The 19,738-nt window shown below is 42.8% G+C and overlaps 1 long non-coding RNA gene across 2 annotated transcripts; it reads right to left on the reverse strand.

Moving 5' to 3' along the window:
- Positions 1-7,939: 7,939 nt before the first annotated feature.
- LOC104315383 (uncharacterized) lies at positions 7,940-19,641 on the reverse strand. 2 transcript variants are annotated; one of them, XR_011326737.1, is made up of 5 exons: positions 19,223-19,641; positions 17,966-18,091; positions 13,840-13,964; positions 12,256-12,318; positions 7,940-12,079 (listed from the first exon to the last, which is right to left on the reverse strand). It is a non-coding gene; the product is annotated as an uncharacterized lncRNA (long non-coding RNA). The 2 variants fall into 2 exon arrangements; XR_011326736.1 differs by lacking the exon at positions 17,966-18,091.
- Positions 19,642-19,738: the final 97 nt, after the last annotated feature.

Genomic DNA, 19,738 nt, shown 5'->3' on the forward strand with positions numbered 1-19,738 from the left:
GATGTGGGACTGTTGAAATTGGCACAACTGAAACACATAAAAACAAACGGAGGAGTGCTCCCTGCTGTGAAGCAGTATCCTATTCCCCGGAAACAGAGAAAAGTATTCAAAAACAGATAGACCAGTACCTTGCCCAAGGAATTTTGAAACTGTGTGAATCCCTGTATAATACCCCAGTATTACCAGTAAGAAAAAACAGACTAGATAAAGATGGGGTTCCTGAGTTTTGATTTGTTAAAGATTTGAGTGCAATTAACCAGTATGTTATCATCCCACACCCCATGGTGCCAGATCCCTCTATTCCACTCTTGTAAATACCGCGTTGGGCTAAGTGTTTTACTGTGATTGATTTGACTGCAGCATTCTTTAGTATTCCCATAGATGAAGAAAGCCAGCCCTTGTTTGCTTCCACGTGGAAGGGACAACAGTTATGGACTCGCCTTCCACAGGGGTTTACTGGCTCTCCCACCATATATTCCCAAATATTGAAAGAAAATTTAAAGATTATTGAATTACATGGTGGATCAGTTTTCATCTAATATGTAGATGATTTACTAATAGCTAGCAGAAATTATAACAACTGTTTAAAATATACTACACATTTATGTACTGCCTAAGCAACCAAGGGACATCATGCATCTCCATCCAAGCTCCAGCTGTGTCAAAAGCAAGTAAAATATCTGGGATTCATTTTGAAGGAAGGACAGCAAGTAATAGATCCAGAAAGAGTAACAGCTATAATTGAAATTCCTTGGACAGTTATGAAAAAACAGCTACAAGGTTTTCTAGGTGCAGTTGAGTTTTGCAGACCATGGATACCAGGATGAGGGGAACTAAACAAACCTCTGACAGAGGCAACAAAAATGGAAGAAATAGAACCCATTACATGGGGGCCAGAATGCGAAAAAGCCTTTAGAGCTATAAAATGGGCCTTGGCTTTGGCTCCAGCTTTAGGACTTCCAGACTACAAAATCCCTTTTGATCTGTATATATGTAAATGAAAAGGGGTGGCTGGTGGAGTGTTAACGCAGAAATTAGGACCTCATCAAAGACCTGTGGTATATTATTCTGTTCAACTGGATCTGATGGCAGCAGGAGCTCCAACATGCATTAGATCAGTGGCAACAGCAGCTATAATAGCGGAAAAAAGCTGATCTTTAGTATTAGGGTACCCAGTTACAATCTGTATGTGCCACAGGAAGTTGAATTACTTCTCAAGCAATACACAACACAAGCATGAGAGACTGAAAGAGTTAATGTCTCAAACATTGTGGTGGGGCAAGTTCTGCATAACAAAGAAATCTGCATAATAACAAACCCTGCAGAGCAAGAACGCAGGTGGTAGCAACAGGGTATGGAGGACGTTCCAGAGAGTACTCAAGTTCTAAGCGGGACAGCTCACCATATATGGCCGAAGGTCAAAGAACAGTCATACCTGCAGGGAGGGAGAAGTTATTCCCCAAACGACCCCCAAGCCCACCGACCCATTTCCAGAAGGTTCTGGAAGCACAAACCGCACATGACACCTAATTAGCGTAATGAGTTCGAGTGCCCGCCCAAAGGAGGGGCAAGGAAATTATAAAAGGGCACAAATTGAAGCCCCATGTGCATGTGCCCTCCAGAACTGGACCTCTAGGTTGGCTGGACCAATGCTGGACCCAGGACTGGTGAAAACTTCCTCTTTCCTTTTTTCTCTCTCTGTCTCTCTCTCTTTCTTTTTTTCCCATAATCCCTACACCTCATTCCTTATTTTACATAAACCATTGATGAAGTCTGGGACTAGGAGTGGATCTAGCCACCTTAGGCTCCTCTCTGAGGAGGAGTCTAGAAAGCAAGGGGGTCTACTCTGAACCTCATAACTCAGCCTCTCCTTATTGTCTTCCCTGAACTGATCCCCAAATAAGCAAGGCTCGTAGTATATGTTTGATGACATATGGTTAGCATGCATTACACGGTTTACTGCCATAGTTTCATGCCAATTCTTGTTGTGAGCGAATAAAAGTTGAGTTTTGTGAGTTAAAGGATCCCTGGTGTCGTTTCACCTTAATCCTGACCTGGGAATCAGCAAACCTGAGTCATCATCCTGAGAAATTGGGACATGACAACAAGCCTTGTGTCCCCAGTGTGTGCATAAATACAGACTAACTCTTTTAAATGCAGGTAATGTGACTTGAGAGAGGTGTAATACATTGAACCTGGCAACACTACTACCAATACCTGTAGAAGGAGAAAAGCATCACTGATGCGACAGGTAATCCAGACTATTAGTAAGCCATGGTCATATCTCACAGACCTCCCTTTATAAAACCCAGATCTTATTTTGTTCACAGATGGATCATCCTACTATTTACATGGACAACGAAAGACTGGCTATGCAATTGCAGACCAATGGCAGGTAGTAGATGCTGAATGACTTCCAGCAACAGTTAGTGTTCAAGAGGAAGAGTTAATTGCATTAGCCGGAGCAGCTCGCCTTGGAAGCAGAAAGTGAGGAACCATCTATACAGATTTGAGGTATGTTTTTGGCATATGCCATGCAATAGGCATATTGTGGAAAGAACGGGGGTTTCTCACCTCCTCAGGAAAAGCTGTGGCTAACAGAATAGAAATTCGGGACCTATTGGACGCAATTCAACTTCCCAAACAGATTGTTGTGCTTCACCGTCCAGCCCATACAAGGGACACTACTGTAATCAGCAAAGCAAAAGCTGCGGTTCATCAGCCTGCAGTGAAGACTATGGCAGTTGCTTTGGATAAGAGCTCATGGCCTATTGTCGACCATCAATCAGATGTGACAAATGAAGAAAAGGAATAGTAGTAAAAATGGGAAGCAGTGGAAGATGAAGATGGAATATGGACAACAGGGGGAAAACCTGTCCTACCAAAGAAATACCTGATGACTGGTTCCATGATAAAGCTCATGGAGGAATGGAAGCAGTGGCTAATCAAGTATAGCAAGTGTGGGTGGCACCAGGTATCTATGCAGCCACTATAAGAATTATTAATACCTGTCCTACCTTACCTGCCAGAAATTCTCAAATACAAAACCAGCGCCTGAATTGGGAAGTCGACCATGGGCTTTTTTCCAATCCAAAGATTGCAAGTAGATTATGCTGATATGCCTGCAGTATGCAAATATAAACATTACTAGTGATAGGAGGCTAATTATCAGGATGGGTAGAGGCTCTCCCTAAAGAAATTATTCCTAGATGTGAAGTACCAGAATCTGTTGAATCAAATAGATGGTTGCATTTCACTGCAGAAATAACTAACTTTGTAAGAGTTTAGGGATACAAAAAAGATTGCACACTCCTCATCACCCTCAAGCATCCAGGCAAGTAGAAAGAATGAATCAAACTATTAAGGAGAGAATTGCTAAAATTTGCACACATACAGGGTTAAAATGGCCAGAAGCATTAAATTTAGCCTTATGGGACATTCAGAATCCCCCAAGGCAACCCTTAGGACTATTGCCCACCGAGGGTCTTTTGGGGTGACATTTAGCTATACCAGGGACTTCTATCCCAGCCAAAACCAGCCTCTTGAATGGAGATGAGTGTTTAACATACTATGTTCTAAATTTACAAAGAAGTTTCAAAATTAAAAGGGACCCTGCTCAGTGGTACCAACCCACCCCTCCAGAGATACAGGTACATGATTTGTAGCCTGGGGAGAGAGTTTTAATAAAAGTATTTTCGTGATTGTATAAGAAGAACAAAACAGCAAACAAATCAAACCAATGAAAAGCAAGATGACCCCAGACCTTAATATTAGTCTTGGTCCAAACGGTCGCATGAAGGGTGGGGAACTTAGATTGTAAAGGTATAATTGGTCAGGGATTTCTTTGTTTGGGGTCCCTCTTTACAGGCACCCAGCTCAAGCTGTAGCACTATTAATAAAGAATCTCTTTTTTGGCTCACTGATTCAGCAGAAAGCTAGAGTTGAACCCTGGTGACTGGCGTATAAAATTTCCATAACACAATGGAAGGTAAGAACCAGCAACAGCTTTCTTCCTGGCCACTTCTTTGTGGGAACTGATGCTGACAGCTGTCCTTTTGGTTCCTGGGCTCTAGAAAGATTGAGTATCAGGTGTCAGAACAATTGCAGTCAGCAGTCAGAGCTGTTGGGGCTGTGTAGGGCCTGCCAAGGGAAGGTGAGGGCCAGCAACAGCTTTCAGTCCTGGCACCTTCCGAGTGGGAGCAGTTGCTGGACGTTTTCAACTTTGGAGCTGTGCTCTGGGTAGAGTGAGAGAGAGTGCAAGGACCGTTAGGGGGCTAGGCAAGTGCACAGCCTCATTGTTGGGTCTGTGAAAGGGCTGCCAAGGGAAGGTGAGGGCCAGCAACAGCTTTCTCCACATCCCTACCTGCTCAGTCTTGTACATTTGTCCTAAGTTCCCTCACCGGTCTGGAATTTCTCCAATGACACACTTACTTCTATCGGTCTATGGCGATGTGAAAGATATCCAACAAAGAGAAAAACACTTATTCTATTCTCAATATTTAGTGGGGGAAAACAGCTAAACATGGTAATACAGAGATTTTTTCTTCTCTTATCTGTTACTTGTGGCAATCTTAGCTGTGCTTGTAACACAGCAAGACAGAAAACTGAATATATATGATTTAAGAGAACCCTTAAATTTCACTTAGTAAAAAATGGATACCTGAACTTTAGGAATTGACATGTATTCTTTTGCTGGAAAGAATCGAAATGCTTGCCATGAAAGGCAAAGCCACAGAAGATTAAGTGGCACAAAAAAGCACAAGTTTTACATGCATGTAGCTAAAAATGCAGTTTACCTAAAACAGCAATTAAGGCAATCTTTATATAATGATGGAACTTCACAGTAATTATTCACCTTGTAGATTGACTCTTGTATATGGACTTTTATGACTGCTGCACCAGTTGTGATGCCATCACCAGAATCCCGTCTCCTTGTTTTTCTGCTCTTTCCAGCTCAACAACGTAGTCTGGGGAAGAATAGTTGGCTTCTGAATATTTTAAAATCTGGATAAAACTAAAGTCATTTTTTGCTAGGTAGACAAAAATCTCCATCATCACTTCAGATTCATTAATACAGACAATGCAGATGGAGAAGCATCCCATGGCTACACTGATCAAGAAGAAATAATAAGCATAGACTTATGGAAAAAACAGGTTGAAAATATCTCTGTGGGTCTCTAGCCCAATCCCCAGCTCAAAGGAGGGCCAACTTCAAACTTGGGTCAGAATCCCTGGGATCTTGCCCAGCTGAGTTTTGAAAACTTCCAAGGATGAAGCTCCAGTGATTACCTCAACTTCAGGGTAAATTATATTTGGCCTACTCTCCATTTTAAAATTTCCTTGCTGCAACTTGTCACCACCACCTCTTGTCCTTTCACTGTGCACCCCCAAGAGGAGTGTAATTTCACCTTCTCTACCCAGTGCAGTTAGAAACCTCTTTCCCTTCTCCCAGGCTAAACAAACCCAATGCCCTGAGCCTCTCCTAATACGTCCTGTGCTCCAGACACTTTTTTGTGGGTCTCTGCCAGACTCTCTCCAGTTTCCTAATCTCTTTCTTGTATTCAAGAACCCAAAAAATGTACTTTCTTCTGACCAGATTTGATGATCCCTGTCTCAAAACTATCATGCTCCATGATAACAAAACAGGTTAGGCTATTACAAACTATTTTAAACCCTACAATACTTACTAACATTCAAACCAAAAGCATTCTCTCAGCAGACTGCTCCATTATGATTATCTGTCTGACTCCAAAGACTTCTTGAGAAGTCACTTCCAACAGTGCAATGCCTGTGATGGCTCCAGCTCTCAGGAGACCTTGATCGTGTTCCTCAAGGACAGAAGAGTTGGGGTGGTAACACTGCAAGACTTGAAAGCTCACAGATGCAGCTCCTTCCCTTAGTGAAGAACAAACTGAGAGAGGTCTGTTAGACTTTGATAGTCTGGCAGTTTGTTTCACTCAAAGTGGCAGCCACTAGGGCAATAAGAAACATCAGCAGCTAATGCTTTTTTCCCTGACAATCAACCATATATTCAGGATACTGCTCTTGAAGTTCTCCTAGTTCAATATTACACTGAACTACAACCTCACATGTTCAATGGTAGCAGGATATCAGGGTATGCCATTAAGTCTATGCCTTCAGCCTCACGCCAACAGTCTGAGCACCATGAAGGCACATTTTCTTGAATGGATTTGTTAAACTGCATATAACGGGCAGATGCAGTGCTGCTCAGCAGTCACTCCAATACGCATTTGCAGGCCATGGAGTGACCCAGATTCCCCAGAAATGCACGGTGTAAACCTACCAGACACTGTCTAAGACCTACATATATGCAAGAGATCTGCTTTTGTAGGTCTAGAGGAGTTAATTTTCTCAGATTAATCATGTTGCTCTGTCTGTCAATGCTCAGTGGTGAAAGTTTCACCAGTACAGAGCTATGCCTTTAAAATTTGACTACCATTTTCTGCTCCACATTGAACTACACTTAATACAGCCTTTTTAGACAGAAATTTGAAATTGAGTGTTGCACTAAAGGGTGAAGAAGTTTGGCAGAAAATAAAACCCCTTGCATTCCAGCGTGTCCTCAGATACCAGAGGGGCTGGGGGCGGCTAGGCTTAGATTCTGAGTGATGCTCAATTCAGCACTGTAAGTCCAGTCGCATTCAACATATATTGAACTATCACCATTGTGGATGCACAAATAGCATAACGTACTTTCAGTCTAGTCGCATTCAATGAACTCTCATGGCCGACTTAAGAAGTTTGGTTGCGTTCAACAAACTATCACGACTATATTTTAATGACCAGTACAGTTTATTAAAGCAACAGGAGTACAGGTTCTTTTGGATTTCCGGTGATAAATACACTGTCTGCAAAGCATGTTCACATAACAAGAATACGAATAACACAGCCGACTACAAAAATGTTAAATTATGGAAAAACTCTATAGAGATTTCTAAGTTTCCTGGGGAAGCACTTGGTATAACCGAGGGTTCGAATCTTACCCAACAGGCATCCCTTTGCGGGGGGGAAGAGAGGTTCAGCCCATCGACTGATCCCAGAAGTCAGCGATGTCCTCCTGACTGGTCTATGATGGTATCTTCCCCAACATTCCTCCTCTCTTAAGCCATTTTATACTATTTTTCTTAGTTTTAGGTGGAGCTTGAGTGACTCTAGTCATACATACCTTTATTATGATTGGTATAAAATCTCCTCACGTTACTTTTAAAGGTATATGCTAGAGAAAATTCAGAGCGCATGCTCAGTGAGGGGTGGTCACACCTTGAAGGCGGGTAGCTTTTGGGATGGAGGTGTGTTTTGGTATTATAATGAGCAAAGTTCACCCAGAGGACGTGATTTTGCGTGTCACTACTCCAGAACTGGGCACTTATGATATAAATGGGAAGTAAGGCAATAGCGTTGACAGAACCCCATTGTTTCACCTTCTTGCTTCAGTCAATTCAATGCAGGGACCTTCCATTCTTGTTCCAGTAGTTCCAGTTCCCCATCCCTGTGGTGATATCACAGAGCCTGGCCGTGGTGCTTCCACTCCGCTCCATCCTCCGTGTTGTTTCTCAGACTCAGCATACCAAGCTCCCCTGGTGTTGCTGACATCTAAGGTTGCAGGTCATGTTGCTTAGGGAATTATTATGGAACAGATTTCATGTATATTCACCGCATTCCACCCTGGAGGTTTACTTTCCCTTAAGAGAGGGACATATCAATTAAGTCACCTCCAGCAATCATACCACACTGAGTGTGCCTCAAATTCTGTCATGTAGCAGGAAGTCCACTGAATATGCTGAATATGGGAAAAATAAGCTGACAGACAGCTTCATGCACTAACAGGAGAGAAACACATCATAAACTGTCTCTACATTCCAGGTTTTCCTTTCTCTGTCTACCTGTTTGTGTACAGCTTGAGTTGAGAATTTGCAGTCATGCCCAACATGTACACCTGGAAGGAAGCTTTTTGGTTGCACCTGTCCAGGCATACTGCCTGCAAGTTTCTTCCACTCGAAATACACCTACCTCACTAACAAGCATGACCCGGCACTTACCAGGATTTGCACTTCATCCAATAGTTCAGTACAGTTTCCCTCAAACTGTCCAGCAGATGTGTTCAGTCACTGTCATGTTACCTTAATACTGGTTCTACCTGCTGCTTTTGTATACACCACCATAGTGACATTATTCTTTGATGGGAGCTGAACAGAAACCTGTTAGAGATACAGCACAGCTGTCACTACAGGTCAACCAGTCCTGCATTAAGTGGCTAGTTTTAGTAAGGGGATAAAGTGCCATGTGTAGAAACAGAAAAATCCCCCTTTTCTTGCATTCTGTTCCAAACAATGAGATCTTCTAGCACAGATGTGATTTCATCTGTTCAGACTTTGATGCTTTCCATACAGCATACGGAAGTTTCTAATGGCACAGTTTCAAGCATCTCCATCTGGGTCATACATATAGTAGGTAAAGAAAATTACAGCAATATCATTACAGAGTCAAAAGTTTTATGCAAAATCTTCTGTGAAGGCTTGAATGTTTTGAAGAAGATTGAGAGAGAAAAGATGGAAAGAGCATGAGATACTCTAACTTCATATACTAACTACAACCAACTGAGAAGATAGCACTTGAGCCATACAGTCTTCAGGGCTCATCTGCTCAGTTAGGAATCCTAAATGCTGCTTGCCCCATCTCCTGATGCTTTCAGCCACAGCACTGGGTCTCAAACCCATTCTTGGTGGTTTGCTCCATACCTCCATGCATCAAAGAAGAATGTCTACAACATCTCTTTTGCTCACTGACCACTGGAGTATCAGTTCAGGGTTAGCATTACCAAAGGAAAACAGAGTCAGCATGCTGTTCAGCTCCACCATGGAGACCATCATCTGTAAAGGAATAATATTGTCACCATAGAAACTGGAAGTCATCTTACGTTTCCTGTATTCTCCTGTACAAAGAGCAGACAAATCACAAGAATCATAGAATCGTTTAGATTGGCAAAGACCTTTAAGATCATTGAGTCCAATCATTAACCTAGCATGGCCAAGTCCACCACTAAACCATGTCCCTAAGTGCCACATCTGCATGTATTTTAAACACCTCCAGGGATGATGACTCAACCACTTCCCTTGGCAGCCTGTTCCAATGGTTTGCAACCCTTTTGGTGATGAAATTTTTCCTAAAATCCAACCTAAACATCCCCCAGTGCAACTTGAGGCTGTTTCCTCGTGTCCTATTGCTTCTTACTTGGGAAAAGAGACTGACACCCACCTCGCTACAACCTCTGTTCAGATAGTTGTAAAAAGCAATAAGATATCCCCTGAGCCTTCTTTTCTCCAGACTAAACAACCCTAGTTCCATCAGCTGCTCCTCATAAGACTTCTTCTCTAGACCCTTCACCAGCTTTGTTGCCCTTCTTTGGATGCACTCCAGCACCTCAATGTCTTTCTTGTAGTGAGGGGCTCAAAACTAAACACAGTATTCGAGGTGCGGCCTCACCAGTAACGAGTACACGGGGACAATCACTTCCCTAGTCCTGCTGGCCACGCGATTTCTGATACAAGCCAGGATGCTATCGGCCTGCTTGGCCACCTGGGCACACTGCTGACTCACATTCAGCCGGCTGTCAACCAACACCCCTAGGTCTTTCTCTGCCAGGCAACTTTTCAGCCACTCTTCCCCAAGCCTGTAGCGCTGCATGGGGTTGCTGTGACCCAAGTGCAGGACCCGGCACTCAGCCTTGCTGAATCTCATACAATTGGCCTCATTGATCCAGCCTGTCCAGATCCCTCTGTGGAGCCTTCCTACCCTCCAGCAGATCAACACTCCTGCCCAACTTGGTGTCCTCTGCAAACTTACTGAGGGTGCACTTGATCCCCTCGTCCAGATCATTGATAAAGATATTAAACAGAACTGGCCCCAGTACTGAGCCCTGGGGAACACCACTTGTGACCAGCTGCCAACCGGAGTTAACTCCATTCACCACCACTCTTTGGGCCCAGCCATCCAGCCAGTTTTTTACCCAGCAAAGAGTACGCCCGTCCAAGCCGTTATCTGGCCTTTCCCTCATCCACTAAATGGGTCACCTTGTCACAGAAGGAGATCAGGTTAGTCAAGCAGGACCTGCCTTTCATAAACCCATGTTGACTGGGCCTGATCACCTGGTTGTCCTGTACATGCCACGTGATGGCACTCAAGATGATCTGCTCCACAACCTTTCTCAGCACCAAGGTCAGACTGACAGGCCCACAGCTCCCCAGATCGCCCTTCCAGCCCTTCTTGTAGATGGGCGTCACATTTGCTAACCTCCAGTCAGCTGGGACCTCCCCAGTTAGCCAGGACTGCTGATAACTGATGGGAAGTGGCTTGGTGAGTACTTCCACCACCTCCCTCAATACCCTTGGATGGATCCCATCCGGCCCCAAATTAGGTCACATTATATGCCACTAGAAACTGAACACAAATGTTTAAAAATTGGGAGTCAAAGGGAAATGATAATACACACATCGTAAACTTATTACCAGTAGTATATTCTGTGTGGTCCTTTAAAATACAAAACAAACCCTCTTCTCCCTCGATTAGATGACTAACTTCAGTGAAAAGATCCTATTCTCTTCCCACCATGAATCAATTCCCAAAGCATGTGACAGCACTCCAAATGTCTACAAAAGCATTTCAGAAAGCACTGTGCATTTGTGAGCTAAAACACAGCTGAGGTCAGTACTGCTACTCCAGGCATTTGTGTTTTCACAGTTCTAGGTTCCTCCTCACTATACGCCATGGTACTTCTCTGCTAACCTCCCCTGCATGCTTGCACACAGTCATTTCCCAGACCCTAACTGCAGTTAAGTGCAGAGCTCTAGCCCATTACAACACTTGAATTCCTTGCATCAGGTAAACAGGACTAAAGCAGCCAGCCTGAACAGCTGGACAAGGCTGTTGCTTCTGTTTCATAAGCTAGTAGTAGTACTCACTTTAGCATGCTAGAATTACTGAATCAGAGAACCGAAGAAGTTCTTTTTACTAATTGCATCACTCAAGTGAACATGTACGTCAGGGTTTAAACCCACAGTAAGTAATTCACAGAAGCCTATTAGGGTAAGAATCCTCCTTGACTTCTGGCCAACAGAAGTTTTCAGCATTGGCTACAATACCTACTTCAGTAGCTGTTTCAAGTTTTGTGGCAGGTACATGAATTCTTGTTGCTTTTAACTAAATTACTTCTAATTCCACCTGATCCTGCAAAAATAAAACAACTAAGCTTCTAACATCTAAGGAAACTAAACACCCTGAAGTGGTCTATAGCTCTAATTCTGAAACAAACTGTCCATATCCTGGTTAAGGGCTCAGCTGTCTTTTGCCAAGTGGGGAAGGTTTAGCTACCACATCTCCTGGAGCTGCCAAGTAGGTGGTTATATTGTGCCACGCTGGCTTACTATTTCCAAACTGTCACTTCTACAACACTGGTAACTGCTGACAAAACTAAGACACTTAAATTTCTTTTAAACCTCTTTGATTCCTGTTGACTTCTCTCACAGATTGAATATTGCCTTTAACAATATCCCCCTGGGGGCGCCAGAAAGCAAGAAAAAAGAAAAACACATGGAGAAATAGCAGCTTTCCACCCAAGTTGTAATGGCCTCCTCTCTTGTTTACAGCAGGAAACAAGTTAAACTGAAACAGCAGTTTTACAATTACCTCTTCCCCTTAGCTGTCACAGTAAAATACAATATCAAATATGCCATTAATGGAAGTCTTTTCCAAGGCCAGCTTTTCAAGGTCAAGGCAACCAAGACAAACCATTAACATTCTTTCCAAGCAGAAGGGAAAGGATGAGACAGAAAAGAATATAATGGAAAGATACCTGTGAAAAAACAGTAACTTTTCCTGTGTCTTCACTAATCACCTGGATAGCACCCTCCATCACAGCTGTTCCAACTGTCCTTGCCATTACTTGTCCAAGTCAGTTAACCTCAGCAATGGAGCAGTTAGTGACAGAAATGGATGATGGACTGTGGCTGGGGCCACCTTCTGACATTACCTTATTTATCATCAATACAACACAAGCTGTTCACTGAGCAAAAAAACCATACATATATTAGTGAATCTAAACCCTGGAGTTTAGGGAATTAATGTCTCCAGTTGCCTGTCATGCACCTCTCCTGAAATAGACCAGTACCGAGGGGGAAAGGAAGCAATAGGTGAAGAGGAGTGAAAAATTCTAATTTGTTCAGAAGAAATAACGCTCACCTGCATCATATTGTGTGGAATAAGAGTGATTTTCTTTGGAATCAGTTTAAATGGAGGAAAGACCTGGTAAAAGGGAAAATATTCTGCTGTAAAATGTTATACACACTTCTTTTTTGTAAATATCACTATACACTAGGAATGTTAATGTTGAATCACATGAGCCTGTCTAAGGAGATCTTGGCACAGTTTTATTACAGAGTACAGAGATTTCTAGTGAAGGAAGGGATTCTGCCTTCTGAATGAAAGGACTAGGAGAAAACAACAGATACTTTGCCAAAATACAGAAATGGTATAAATGGACCCTGACAACAATTATTTATAAGATCCTTTTTTTATATGAATTGAAGAGACATAAAACATCAAGGCTTCAGAATATCATCATAAGTGGGATTTTTATTTTTCTTTTTTCTTAAAGAACTTTGAAAAAAAAAAGGATTCTATGGTGGGTCAGAAACACTCAAAGGTGAGCAGATTTAAAAGCTGTGCACTCTTAGCTCAACTTTCCAAGGAGCAGAAGTAAATCTTCTTCCCATCTTGTCCCAGGCCACAGCTACCAGTTGCCTGGCCAACAGCAACAGCTTAAAGTACATACAATTCAGACTATTCTCCCACTTATTCCATTTGCCTGTGAATACACCTTACCATGACTTCACCGTTCACTTCCTGTACAATAACTAAGAGAGAACTCAGGCAGAAACCAATATGCAAGTTGTGACTGCTATACTATTGAGGCTTGAATTTTGAGATATCTATAGTCCCAATAGGACACATAGAGCTCCAAGTGGCAAAATATCATCTAATAAATACAGTAAGTGTGAGGGAATCAGTTTCTCTGTCAAAAGAAAATTTATGGCCTGAGCTACCAGGTCTGAATTAATGCAGAGATATATCACTGTTTCGTATGCCCATGTAGTAACAAAGAAACATAGGCAGTGAGAGATGAAAAAATATTTTAGTCCTGCAACCAGGAATCTCAAAGAGCTTTACAAACATGAGTTAATTGCCACAGCCTGCCAAAAAAGTTATCCCTAAAGTGTAACTCATTAACGTTTTACAAAAGGATGTAGATTATCCTGAGAACTCGCTGCTAAAGCTGGCAATTACAGCCCTGACACCTTTCATGCACTCTACCAACATTTACACAGTAAGCCAGCAAATAACCAGGGCATCATAAATAACTTTTCTTCTGTAATTATCAGTTCTGTTTTTTTCAAGGTGAACATTACCAGTTCATAATTAAAGAGTGCTCCGACCTGCCAACTGTAATGCTCTCACAAGTGTAACGATAGGAGATGCTGTTTGCAGCTTCAGCCTCACATATTTGAAGTATTTACTCTGCAAGGGAAGTTGCTGAAAACCCAGGACTCGAACAGTAATGACAAGAGACTTGCCAATCTCAAGCTAGATTAAAAAGAGAAGGGGAGAGGAGGAAGGAAGAGAGTGCTTCATACATTCTTCCTTGAGGTCTTATATCCATGTCCTGGATGCTTAATCCTAAGATCTGCCTTGGTGTTGACTCCTCTCAGGGAAATATGCTACCACATTAGGTTTTAGAAATGCAGTCCCTAAGATTGCATCCATCACCTTATCAGTGAGATCCACCTCCAACTCATGCATGTCAGACACACACAGGTAGGCTGTAACTGGTCCCAGGAATCCCAGAGATTATCCATTTCCAGGCTTAAAAATCCAGGCTGCAAAGGGATCTCCTATAACAAAAGCAAAGAGGCAAAGACATAGTAACTGAAGAAAATACACATTTGTGTCTATTACAGAGAAGTTAAATTTAAAGAATGGAGACATTCTACTGAAAAGCCCAAAAGCCATTGCTCAAATAAACTTTGTTGATCGTTGGTAGGCAACTACATTGATCTGACATAAGAAAAGCTTCACTGGGCTCAGTCCACATAATTCACCAGAGGATTATTTCCTGTAACAAAGCGACCAGTACTAGCTTAGCTGTGGAGTAACAATATAAAAAAAACCAGACAAAAATCCAACCAAAATTAGCAGCAGCACTCCTGTAACTTTTTCAGCTGAGGCTCTCAAAGTACTTTTCAAACTTCTATTATGTCTCACAATGGACTGTCGGAAGTAAAATGAAAAACACATAGACTTATTGTACAACTCAAGTAAAACCAAATAAACTCCATTTTCCCAGCCAAGACACAGGGAGACCATTTACCCCAGGTAACTAAGGACCAAAGCTTGTGAAAGAGCAAGGAAAAAATGCATCTCTGTTGCCTCTTCTTACACTTAGACAACACTGTCAACAGTTCAAAAATCCAGTGAACTTTAATGATGCACAGCCAAGTGAGAACAGCAAATGACCTGGGAATACAGGCATGTAACCAAAGAACCAGGCAACAAAAAGATATGAGAGAGGAAGATAGAGGTAAAGCACGGGGGGGAAAGAACACCTGAGGATAGGAGCATGGCATCTCTGGAGAAAGGAAAAGAGTACATGACTCTATCACCAAAAAATGGGGTTTGCTGGAGGGAGCTAAACAAAGAGCAGTATGAGAGTAGAATTGTTACAAGTCTAAAGAAGGAAAATGAGAGGGTTTTGGCCCGTTCAGTGCTCAGGATTCTCACTGAGCCCCTACTGGCTAGATGTTTTAACTAACTTTTCTTCTGGAAGAGGCTCTCTCACCAGGGCCTTCATCATGTTTCTATCCGTAGTCTACTTCACCTGAAGTTTATATCGATACAAGACTTCCATGGGATGTTGTGGAAATGCAAGGAAAGAAGGCGACAGCTTGATGAGAAGGTAAATCTTCACCTCCTGCTCATGGCTGACTAGTATGGGGAAGTAAGCCTCAGAGCCACCCTAAAAAAAGGGGAAAAAAGGAAGCAATCTTTCAAGCAAAGTAGCTTACCATCAAAAGGAGAAAGCTTGCACTTTTAACCATTAGCACTGACAGGTAACAGAACTAGACACTTTATACAAGCCTGAACAGGTCTGAAATCCTGCAAAGATGATTTGTACTGATTGCTTAGAATATAAGCTTAAAAAACACATATCTGAAACCAGTTGCTTCTTTTTTGAGGTAATCAAAATGTCACTGTAACACGCTGGATTGCCTCCAAAATATTTTGCTCTGTATAAAATTAGAGACGATTCTGTGGCTACGTTTATATTAGTTCCTGAACACATTCAATTTACATTCCCAGGTGCTGAGGCCAGTTGCCATGCAATAACTTGCTTCTGCTTTGAAACTCATCAACTTCAAAAACTACATCCAATTCACCTATGGAGAATGGTCCCTGGAACACCCTCATTCCAAAACTTTGTCTGGAAATTGTTTGCAGGAACACTACCTGGCAAAGAGCAAGTGTGCCATGGCCCTGCACATGGTCTAGGTAAGAACAAGCCATGCTGCACACAGCTCAGGTGAGAGCTGCTGCTGCTCTGACGCCAGAGCAGAAAGTTCAAGTCACTGCTGTAATTCATTTTTTCCCAGCTTTTCTATCAAAGTGCCTGGTTTCTCACATTTCTGAGGGAGTCAGATTTGCCTCTTGGACTGCTCACAACTGTAGAAACTGCAGAAGGCTGTCTACAAAAACCTTGCAGAGAGTAACTTGCTCTTGCAGGAGAAATATGGCATAACTTGAACCACAAAGCAGTTCCTTTCACATAGGTGTGAACAGGAGTATTATTATATGACCTGAGGGACTAGAAAAAAAAAATCTGAAGAAAATTACTACCACCTTTGCCTCTTACCTGTAGAAGAACAGAAAACAGTTCAGCTTTTATCCCTGTGATGCCATCTTTCAGGACCTGAAGTATATGATAAGACTTATTACAAGATGACAGGAGCTCTTCAAAATACTCCTTAGAAAAACAGTGAGTTATGCTCAGGTTCTGCAAATTGCCAGAGATCAGTGAAAATTTTGTCCCCTTCCAAGGAAAACCCAATGCACTTTCCACAAACGCTCACAGAACTGCGCATTTCTGTAGAGGTTTGTAACACAGTAAGAAGATTGGTATGGATGAAATGTGAATAGAAATGTGTGTGAGAGAGAGACTGAGGGAGAGACTGAGATAACACAGCAAGGGTTAATTTCCTTTTCTCTCTCTCGTTTCCTTAATAGTGCTAAATATCTGTAACACAATTCATCATGGCACTCCCTTTGGCAGCTGCGCATTGTTAACTAAACACATATTCGCATCAGATAAATACACTTTAGTGCTGTCTGTGTCATAAACTTCTACAGTAATCACACTCTTGCTTCACTTCCAGTAGCCACCTGTCTCCTAGGTAGACAGTGAAACCTGAAATAACACATGTGGTTTGCTCCCAAGAACCATCAACAGCAACTAATGGCGGTAACGCATTTTTCATTAAGAAACGCAACTCTATTATCAAAAGTTATTAACTGCAGATTAATAACAGAAGCTCTCCTAAATTGGCTTGGAAACCTGAAGTTTGCATTACGCTTTGTCCTAGCGCAATGAAAGTGCCAGTGATGCCAATTTCTGTTAGAGACATCTTTCTGCTGCCAATAAACAGACTCCAGTGCAAAATGGAGAAGGACAGCCATGAGGCAGCCAACACTTATGGTCACTGTGAAACTTTTCTGGATAGGAGTTAGTGACTAAAGCAGAAAAGCTCTCATTATTCATCCTCCTAAGCACCCAGTATCATGTAAAAACTAATTCTTGGATCCAAACACTCTCCAACAAAAATAGTTCAGCAAGCAGCACAAAAGTGGCACAAAGGCAATCATGACACACACTTTCCAAGCTCCAAGGCCCATTCTCTGTTGTTAATCTTTAGTTTAGTTAATTACTCTGATTTAGAGAGCAGCCCATCAAACAGAGAAAAGCCAACTTCAATTTTCAAATCAGTGCACTTGAAAAGATGCAGTCTACTTTTGCCTTAAAATTTAGATGCCCACTGCCAACATAATGGATGCAATTATATTTTAAAGAAGTATGTTCCTGATCAAAAAAAAAAAAGAAATGTAAGAGCTTTACAATCAAGCTTTCATTTTCTTACTACCTAAAAATCCAGCTTCTACAACATAGATAGTGCAATTAGGAAGACCAGATGCAGCTCACGTGAACATCTTTGTTCTTGTAGAAGAATTCTTTCACAATTTTCATTTTATTAAAAGAGAATATGGAGGCCCTCAAAGAGCCCAAGGAACTACTCTGAGAAGTTAAAGCACTCAGAGAAACTCAGAATCAGACCCCAAAATTTCCTGTTTGCCTTTACAATCTCTTTTACTCACAGTCTCTTTTACTACAAATCAGGTTGGCCATACTTGGGAAAGAGGACGGTCATGTATCGGGACATAAGATCTAGGTGGAACTCTATTTAGAAGGACACTCTCACAAACAAAGACAAGATTGCTCTGTCCCAACTGCACTGCTCTCACAGCGGCTGTCTTCACCTCCAGGCCACTGGAAGAAGGTCAGACCCACCAGGCACAATAACTTGGTCACGAAGTTCAAGCTCATAATGTTCAACGGGAAGTTCTAGTTCTGCAAAAAGGTCACTTGACAAATTACAGGAATCTGATAATCATCTACAGAAAGGAGAATTCACACAGAGACTAAAACTCATGGATTCTTGCTAACTGACATAGTAAAACCGAACCTCCTTTCCCTTTAAATATGAAGAAAACAAGAAGCATTTATTTCTCAGGAGGATGAGTTACAATTTTGGAATTATAGCAGAAGAGCTTATATCACAAGTAATACCTTCAATGTCCAGAGCTCTCACAGCCAACTCCAGGGGATAATTGTCCACATAGAGTTCTCAAGTTCAGGAGATAATTTCAATACTGTCTCTCATATCAACAATGACATCACAATGGAGTAAATGGCCTGTCACTAGAGAGAAAAAATAATCCTTAATTCAGCATCTATAAGCTCACACTGGCTTCAAAAGTTGTGAAAAGCTAGTACAAGTAAAAATAATAAATAACAAATAGGTGGCTTCCTGTCCCAGAGAGCCTGAATAATATGCTGTCATAAACCATAGCTTTTTCAACAGAATAATAAAATTGTTCTTCTTTCTAAAAATTTACATCTATGTGTACAATCCTCCATTCTATGAATTTTTACTTTTCTACCTACCACGTTCCTCAGCCGTCACAACACTGCTTAACTTTCTGGCTTGTGAAGACTGAGCAGACACCAAAGCTTTTTTGGGAACAAATTGCACTATCCTCATAAATGGGCTCAACAGTGACTGTATCATAATGTGAGGAAGGCCTGAATAAAAGACAGGAAAATGTTTCCGCCCCCTTCGGCTCACAGATGTATCCTTAAACGGGCTTAAAACCAAAAAGTGGCAGAGTGCTTAAATAAATGCAGGTTTATATTGTCATTAAAACATACCCTTTTTCGTATTTATTCCTGTAATAACCTGCTTCAATGCATTTTCTCAGTGCTGTGCAGAGCTTGCTCACAACAGCTCACCTATCAAGTTCCAAAGGTGCATAGGCCAACAGTTGATGGTCCCTCTTCTCCAAGTTTTGATGTTGAGACCAGCCAACAATAAGAGCCCAGAAAACAAACCAACCCTGCTCTGACTACACAAACTGGCATCCCACAGCTAAGTGCCAGCAGATGGACAACATGCCCTCAGTCACCTGCTCCCGTGTCAGATTGCAGAGACTCCTTGGACTACAGTGCTTCTAAATGAGAGCCTTCTGTCTTGCAAGCACACAGCACAACCATTCCCACCACCCCACAGGAAGATCCTGAGCTCAGGGGTTTGCTTTTTTTTTCAGGACAGCCCCTTGTGCTCTCCAAACCTTTCTCTAGCCCAGGAAAACAAACCTCTGACCCCTCCTCCATACATCCTCCCGTAGTCCCTTCTTTCTCTAGCCCTGTTACCAGAGGGTTCCCACCTCCTCAACACGCCCCATAGCCTTTTTTTGTCCCCTCAACACCACTCCCTTTTTCACCAGGAGCAACGGCCCCTGCTTCCCCATACCACTACCCACTCACCAGGAGTAAAAGCCCCCCTCAGGGAACCCAGAGCTCCCGGCTGAAGGGCAGCAACACTTTGGGCACGTTTAGCTTAAAGGCGAAGGCAGGCGCCACCAAGAACAGGAGGAAGAAGAGGAGAGCAGACAGCCAAGTCCTCCTCGTCCTGTCAGACCGGAGCCACAACGGCGCTGACAGCTGAGCGCCCTTCCCGCCTTGCGGCATGCCGCCGCCCTGCGCATGCGCGAGACCTCCTCGCTCCCGCCCAGGCGCAGCGCGTGCCTCGCCGCCGGCGCTGCCGCTTTCCGGTTCACGGCGGGGGCTACCGCGGATGCGCCCCGGGGAAGCAGCGGCTCCCGCCGGAAGGCTGAGGTAAAACGGGAAGGACTGACCCCCGCCGGCCCGCTTTTGCGCTCTGGGTCCGGGAGGAAGCAGGCGAGCCTGGCCTTACATCTCCCCGCCCCCCCGTCTCTTCCCTGAAGGACGGGTACAGGCCCTGGTCTTCAGACCCACCCTCATCCCCCACAGGCCCAAACG

Source organism: Haliaeetus albicilla, chromosome 10 (genome assembly GCF_947461875.1).
Source record: "Haliaeetus albicilla chromosome 10, bHalAlb1.1, whole genome shotgun sequence".
Taxonomy (NCBI): Eukaryota; Metazoa; Chordata; class Aves; order Accipitriformes; family Accipitridae; genus Haliaeetus; species Haliaeetus albicilla.